This window comes from Phragmites australis, chromosome 10 (genome assembly GCF_958298935.1).
Source record: "Phragmites australis chromosome 10, lpPhrAust1.1, whole genome shotgun sequence".
Taxonomy (NCBI): domain Eukaryota; kingdom Viridiplantae; phylum Streptophyta; class Magnoliopsida; order Poales; family Poaceae; genus Phragmites; species Phragmites australis.
This window is the reverse complement of record NC_084930.1, coordinates 26,174,721-26,183,463: the sequence shown is the minus strand read 5'-3', so window position 1 is coordinate 26,183,463 and position 8,743 is coordinate 26,174,721.

The following is an 8,743-nucleotide window of genomic DNA, read 5'->3' as shown; positions in this document are numbered from 1 at the left end:
TTGGATCTCCATTCTACGAAAGAGAGAAGTTAGCTATGCAGTTACAAGGTGCAAGATCATGTAACGTGACTTATATGCATAAGTCACTTACAGAGTCCATGCTCTGACTATAGCCACATCGGGGGCATCTTCCTTGTATAGTTCATACAAGTGCAAGAATTCCAACCAGAAGAAGTCTTCCCCGTTGAGGAAATATTCTTCTTTGTATCTCACGGGGAACACCTGAAAACCCTGCTTGGACTGCTCCAAGTACCATTGATGTAATCGACGCATTTGAGTTGTAAGGTTTCTTTCTATATCTGGTTCGATAAAAGGTTTGCCCAACTCAAACGTCCCTATAACATCCGACTTTGATATATCCACTCCCACAGTAAATCATGCTAGTTCTTCTGCTGTTAATTTAGAAGAAGCCAGGAAGTCTGTAATGCTTGTAACATCCTTAATGATTGGGCCTGATTTGTTCTTGGCTTGCATCTTGTTGATGCATTCATAGCCAGTCGGCGGCTTACTTGAAGCCGACCCTGTCTGTTTAGCTTTGGCCATTTTCATGAAAACATTCAAGGCATCTTCAAGTACAACAGGCTTTGGTGAAAGTGGTGGAGGATGGAAATGAGACGTGACACTGGCATCCACAACCTTTTTTGTTTCCTCGGCAATGAGTGAATAGACATCGTTGGGTTTCGCAACCTTCTTAGATGCCACCGACTTCTTAGATGATGTCGTCTGCTTAAATGTTGCAGAACCTGATCTTGTTTTCCGAGATGATGTCTGGCTTCTTGATGGTGCTGGCTTCTTGAGCGATGGACTTCTTCGAGGCGATGGCTGAGGAGGTGGACTTCTTTTGGGAGATGGCTCAGGAGAGGGAGATCTTTGAGGCGACGACAGCCCGGGGTGTAGTGGAGAGTAGAGAGTCTCGGGAGCTGTCCATAGTGGAAACACTATGTAGACCTTCTCCCATGCGATGAATGTGTGCTTGTTCTCTCCTATAGTGTTCGCCCCCTCCTCTGCAGGGTAGTCCACCTCAACATGGCGGTACTAGTCAATTGCCTCATCTACTTCGACCACGGTGTAGCCCTCCGGTATCGGACGTTTGTGCAAATGTTCATGGGAGCTACAGGGATAAGCCATGCCGGAAGCCACCTTAATGGTAATGTTTCTAGAACCAATGTGTAGTTCACACGGTGTATGTGCTGTGATGAGGTCCACGGGAGTGCTGGCTCCCGGAACTCCTGTGGACGCACAGCTACTCCGACGACCACCAGGGCTGGAGCGCACAAACTCAGGAGATGTTGCTAGCTGTTCCTGTTCGCTCACATATCATCATCGCCATTATTTTATTGTATTTCAAAAGAAATGTTTGCTTCTCCGTAGAGAGCATGATATCAAAAATAAGCATAGTATCAATATCTATACATTAGAGTGCATTGATCGGTACAAAAATAAGCATAACATCAGTATCCATACATTAGGGTGTAAGAAGAAAAGCAACAAACAAAAACCAAAAACAGTCACCACCATCATATGCAACCACCATCCAACAAAGAGTCTATTATTTGATTGATCCGCATCAGATTATGGAGATAATTATATACGACTGCAAGCTCGATTGGGATAGTGAAAGAATTGCAAGGTGCATGTGTAATAACCATCCCAGTCGAGCTTTGCAGTCATATGTATGGTAAATAGTTATCTCCTTTCATCATTGGCGATTGCAAAATATGCTTGAGGACCACCCGAATATAAAAATCAAGAAACAAAGTAGTTCATATACACTGACATGAACATACACTTAAGTGCCATAAGTACAAAAGCAAAACCACCTCCCATCAAGCAAGATAATGAACTAAACAGCATATGGATGATTGAATAAAATTGCTCTCAGATAAATATAACAATTGGCCCCAGGACTACGATATCTTGCTCGCTAATTGTCCATTTGACACATCACAAGCTGGGCTAGAAGCTAAGATCACAACTAGATGTAAAAGTAAAAAAAAAAAAGTTCTCTGAAATTGAGCTTTCTTCCTGGACAATGCTGCTAGACATAAAAGTTGACAGAGAGAGGATTACTCTTTGAGAAACAAATACTAACCGAGTAGCAAAATATCATAGCAGTACCAAAGGTTTTCTTGCTCTTACAGAATTCAATCAAAACAAGATTAATTGAATCAGCAAATACAGCAGCTCCTAGTCCAGTAATCATGCCTAACTGGCAATGTACAGACTACCAACAATAAGCATAGGAACTGAACAATAGAATGCACCACTACTATTAGGGCAATCTATGCCGATCCAACAACAAAGAATAAACAGATTTAACACCTATTGCACTTAAACATCTAGCCCAACCTCAGTGTTCTATTTGATCACAGAGCATATCACCAAGCCATCCAGAGAGTAGAAATGAAAGGGAGGAGAAAACTGAAATACTCACAGTGCAATTCGGCTAAAGGAAAAATCAATATAGTCAATAAGCACATCCAACACAACACCTCCACTAACACAGCACCACCACCAAACGATTGCCTGAGCACCAAAGTTCTAAACACCAGAACCGAGCTCACTCAGCTCAATTTCAATAGACTAAACCACCCAGTGGTGAAACTAGAACTAAATTACCAAATCAACCATTAACCTCACAATACCTATCACTTCGTAGTAACCACAAACACCATCTGGGAGGTGGAGGGAGACAACAGGTAGTAGAGTACTCACCGCGATGATGTATTGGAGCTTGGGGACAATAGTGATGGGGATAACAGCGTGGAGGAATGTGACCTCGAGGATGGGGTGACGGCGTAGAGGCAGGCGCTCCGAAGAAGGCGATGTTGGGGACTGAGGACGAGATCAGCGTCGAAGAGGACAGGGAATAGCATCGAGGAGGGCGAGAATGGCGCTAAGGAGGAGTATGATGGCGTCAAGGAGGATGGGAATGGCACCGGGCAGGAGGACAACGACAACGGCGGGGAGGAGGATGACGGTGTCGAGGAGGACACGGATAGCGGGCACGGGGTCATGGACCTCCGGTGGTGTGGGCTCCTTGGCGTCAGGAGGCATTTTGGCAGATGGCACAGGGAACGGGAAAAAATTTCGAAGTATCAAAGGGCGCAGGGTGTCGAGCTATTTTATGAGTGAGGACTTTCACTGCCAGCTCAATATGACCACCGACAGTGAAATGGTACCTTCACTATCAGCTTACTAGGACAACAAGCAGTGAAACTAATTTCACTGCCGGCTCAATAAGTACACCGGTAGTGAAAGTATTTTCACTGCCGACTCAATAAGTACACTGATAGAGAAAGTATTTTCATTGCCGGCCTAATATGTCCACTAGCAGTGAAACCCCTTTCATTGCTGGTACCGTGGGGTGCAAAAAATTTCTTTTAGCTTCGCGCACGCAGAGACTCGAACCCAAGTCCTACACCAAGTAAGACTTAACATACCGTTGTGCTACTCAGGTGATTTCAGTTTGTACTATCTATATTTATTAACATTAAGTTCACCTAGCAGACTTAATACATATTTATTTAAATTTAAACTTGCTATGTACCAAAATTAATTTTTGTATATACGGAAAATAATAAATCAATATGGTCAATAATAAATATATCTTCCATCATACACTACAAATTGAAACTTCCATAACTAAAGTGAGGTATAATTGCATCTAAAACAAATTCATAAATAGTAATTAATACAATTTAGCTACTTTGTCTTAACGATTCGCCCTTCATTATGATCACGACGTACATAGGGAGGTTCGTCGGTGTCTTCCATGGGACCTAGGTCGACGTTCTCTTCGAAAGGACGTAGCGCGTCGAATTGATTGTAGTCTTCCTCGTCAACAACATTCTCCACTCCGATAATCCTTCTTTTTCCTTGAAAAACCATGTGGCGCTCCTCCTTGTTAACCGGGTCCGGGTCCTTAACATAGAAGATCTGCATAACATCATTCACAAGTACAGATGGTTCTTCTCTGTATCCAATGAGTTTTTGGTCCACTGTAGTCATACCGTACTTGTTGATCTTCACACCCCCTGAGAGTCTGACCCATCGGCACCGGAAAAGAGGAACCTTTAACACTCCATAGTCAAGCTCCTAGATCTCCTCTATGAATCCGTAATAGGTCCCCCTATTTCCATTGCAGTCATAGGCATCTATACAGACACCGCTATTTTGGTTGGAGCTCTTATTATCTTGAGCTCTCGTATAAAATGTATAGCCATTCATATATATCCTTGGAATGTGAGGATTGTAGTAGACGGTCAATGAGCCAACACATTCAACTGAGCACATTCTATCTGCTTATGCATCACCTGTCTGCGTAACCAAGTGCCAAAATGATCTCTGTGCAATCGTGTGATCCAAACATCGGACTTCCCTGAGTTTCTGGTGCGTAGCATCTTCTAGTGTTCCTCGACATACAGGTCCACCACAACTGATTGTTGCAGAACTGCAAAATGTGCTTGCATGAATGAAATGGGATTGTTAGTGCGGAATGCATTTGCACCTATCGTCCCTTTCCCCTATAGCCTCCCCTCATGGTGAGATACATGCACACCAATTGATTTGAGATTTATGTAGTCGACGCAGAAATCAATGACCTCCTCAGTTCCCCAGCCCTCGGCCATGCAGCCTTTCAGCTGATTTCGGCTACGAACATATTTCTTAAGAACTCCCATGAATTTCTCGAAAGGGTACATCTGATGCAGAAACACGGGACCAAGAATCCGTATCTGTTTCACAATGTGAACAATGAGATGCACCATGATATCAAAAAATGATGGAGGGAACAATGCCTCAAGCTGGGATAGAGTCTCGACCACGTCTTCCTGCAGCTTATCTAGCTTGGTCGGATCGATGGTCTTTTGTGATATCACATTGCAGAATGAACACAGCTTTATGATTAGGTTTTGGACCTTCAGCGGTAGAATACCTCTAAATGCAATTGGAAGCATCTGTGTCATCATCACATGACAATCATGAGACTTCATGCCAGTTAATTTCAAGTTTTTCATGTTTACTAGTCTCTTTATGTTGGGAGAGTAACCGGATGGAACTTTGATTCCATGCAAGCACTTGCACATTGCAATTTTCTCTACCTTGCTCAGATTGTAGCTCGCGGGGCCAAGATATTTGCTGCCTTCTTCCATCTCTTCGAGATGTAGATCATATCTAAGTTTCAAATAGTTTAAGTCCTTCCATGCTTGGAGTGTATCCTTTTTTGCCAGGTATGTCTAGTAACGTACCAACCAAGCTATCACACACATTCTTCTCAATCTGCATGACATCGATTGCGTGTCGAACCACCAAATCTGGCCAATATGCTAAGTTATAAAAGACAGATTTCTTTTTGAACATACAAACTCTAAGATTAGATTTCAAAACCGGTGTACTCCCGCATCCCTTTCCAAGGATAACCCTAAGTTCCTTTACCATCTCATATACCTGTCTCCCAGTGCGATGCTTAGGAGGTGATCGAGTCTCAACTTTCCCATCAAAAGCTCTCTTATTGCTGCGATACAGGTGATCCTTGTGAAGAAATTTACGATGACCTAGGTACACTATTTTTCGGCTGTTCTCCAGCCACACGCTCTCTGTTTTATCCAAGCAATGCACGTATGCATAGTAGCCTTTGACAGTCTGGCCCGATAGGTTGCCAAGGGCTGGCCAATCTTGGAATATTACGAACAGCATTGCACATAGGGTGAAGTTCTCTCGTTTGTATGCATCCCATACTTGCACACCATCGTTCCACAGTATTACAAGATCTTCCATTAATAGTTTCAGGTAGACATCGATATCATTGCCAGTTTGTCATGGCTTTGGTATCAGCACCGGTTTCATAATGTACTTCCGCTTCATACACAACCAAGGAGGAAGGTTGTAGATACATAGTCACAGGCCAAGTGCTATGACTACTGCTCATGTTACCGAATGGATTCATCCCATCCGTACTCAACTCAAATATTATATTCCTCACATCTTCTGCAAAGGGCTTTTTGTATTTCCTATCGATATTTCTCCACTGCATAGAATCAGTGGGGTGTCTCAACATTCCATCATCCTTGCGCTCATCGACGTGCCATCGCATCAGTTCGGCATGCCTTTTATTCGCGAATAAACGCTCCAAACGGGAGACTATAGGAAAATACCACATCACCTTCACGGGATGCCTTTTCTTCTTTCCTTCACCATCGATATCATCACCATCACACTTGTACCGTGCTGCAACATAGACGAGACATGCTTGCGGTCCGTATGCTCTCCATGATACAACATGTAATCATTTGGACATGGATATATTTTCTGTACTTCCAACCCTAATGGGCACACAACCTGCTTGGCCTGATATGTGTTGTTTGGAAGCACATTTTCCTTTGGAAGTAATTTCTTCAAGAACAGTAACAACTCTGTGAAGCATTATCAAACCACCCGTTGCTTGCCTTCAATTGCAACAGTGAAAGCACGGTACACAACTTTGTGTGCTCCTTCTCACAGCCTGGGAACAACGGTGTTTTAAAGTCCTCTAACATACACTGGAACTTTTGAAACTCTTTTTCATTGGTGAAGTTCTCCTCCCCATTGCGCAACATCTGCTCCAAATCATCGACGTCGACATCGGCCAACATCTCCTCATCATCGGCCAACGTATCTTTGGTAGGCGGCATATCCATGTATTCGTTTACCGGCATATCGGTGCACATGTCTTCGTCTTCTCTTTCAATGTATTGCCCTTCCTGTACGATCTCAGCTTCACCGTGCTCGGTCCAACGGGTATAGCCAGGCATAAAGCCCCTTGGCATCAAGTGGGAATGTATCTGCTGGGTGGTGGAGAACTGCTTCTTGTTCTCGCAATCGACGCATGGACAACACATGTTTTGAGACTGTGTATTTGACTTGTGCGTCGCGGCTTATACCAGGAAACAATCCACGCCGTTCTTGTACTCTGTGCTCACACGGCTCGCATCGTACATCCATCTTCTGTCCATCTACAATTATATCATTATTGTAAATCCAAATTCATAACATCTAGAATATTTTGCGATCACCAACAAATAAATTACCTCATCATCTGCTACCGGCAATTGGCCCGAGTTGGAGGAGCCGCCTTTTACATGCTTTCGTGTCTGCTTCCGATGAGTATTTGTTGGTGCCATCCCTGAAAATTTTCTTTATTATTCAACACCTCATCTATGACTCATTAAGGAAACATAAAAAATAAATACGCTCATACATAAATATAATTGTATCTTGCTACATACCTAAATATCATGGCAAAATTTTCTAATTCATTAAAAATTAAAATAAATACGCTCATACCAAAAGTTTTCATATTGGGAACATTATAATTAATTAAAATAGAAATAATATAATTGGAGCTTTCTACATACCTAAATATCATGGCTAATTTTTCTAATTCACTAAAAATCAACCATAAATATGCTCATACCTAACGTTTCTATATTGGAGCTTGCTAATTAATTAAGATATAAAAAATATAATTGGAGTTTACTATATACCTTAATATCATGGATAAATTTTCTAATTCATTACAAGCCAAAAATAAATATACTCATACATATAGCTAGTGTAAATCAATAATAAAGACACTTTTCACCAGAATTGAAGCTTCCATATCATAAATGAGTTATAATTGCATCTACATTGTCTGAAAACATCATGGCCATAGGTTCATCTCCATCATTTCAAAATCTAGAGCAATTTAGAAAATAAAATTCAAATAGAAATGGATTGGAGAGGAAGTTACACACCTTGGAACACATAGGACATGAGGATTCCTCAAAATTTTGAAGCCACCAAGATCCTGGTGAGCAAAAATGGCCGCCACCGAGCAAGAACAGAGCTCCTCTCTGTTGTGCTCCAGCTTATAGAAGGAGAGGGCAAATTTTATATAGCCAGGACATAACTACCGGCTCATTTAACTAGCCGGCAATGATGTTATGCTATCACTGCCGTCACTACCGGCTTAATCCACCGACTGACAGTGATGACCCTTATTACTATCGGTTCATAAACCACGATGGCTGATTCTTCCCGCGCGGCTTATGAACCGATAGTGATGCCCCATCACTGCCGGCCCATTAGGAACCGGCAGTGATGGCTCGGCAAATAAGGCCAGTTCTATAGTAGTGTCCCTTTCTCCCAAAATTTGTCCTCAAGAGAAGGATTCGAGGTGAGTATGTACTACCATCGTGATCCTTAGCTCATAAGCTATCCACCCCTCCAATTCGTTTTTGTTTTCCCAAAGGATTCGAGCCAATTTTGGTGTCTTTTGATGTTTAGGGTTGAAACGTGACAAATACCAGATTTCTTCGTCTCCCAAGCGTTTCACTCCGTTTCCTTCATCATCCAATAGTCCTCAACCTCCACAAGCACTGTGGGTAAGTCCCTTAGGCTTCCCTCGATATGAATTCGTGATTTGGTTGGTCGATTTCGTGATGGAGTGAAATTCATGAGTTCTTAAGGTTTTGGACCAAATTAAAGGATTTGGGGAGATTTGAGTTAGGAATCGAGTTGCGACGTTGATGAGTGAATTCTAGACTCTCTAAACTATCTCGAACATGTCTCCCTTTGGATTGGAGAAGCTCGCAAATCAAATTAGCAATTTTCCCAGCGAAGAACAGCTGTTCTGGAAAGTCTGGAGACTCCGAAAAATTTTCCAGAGACTCTGTAGTCCGGAGACTCCACAAAAATTCACGGAAACTCCACAAAAATGCGA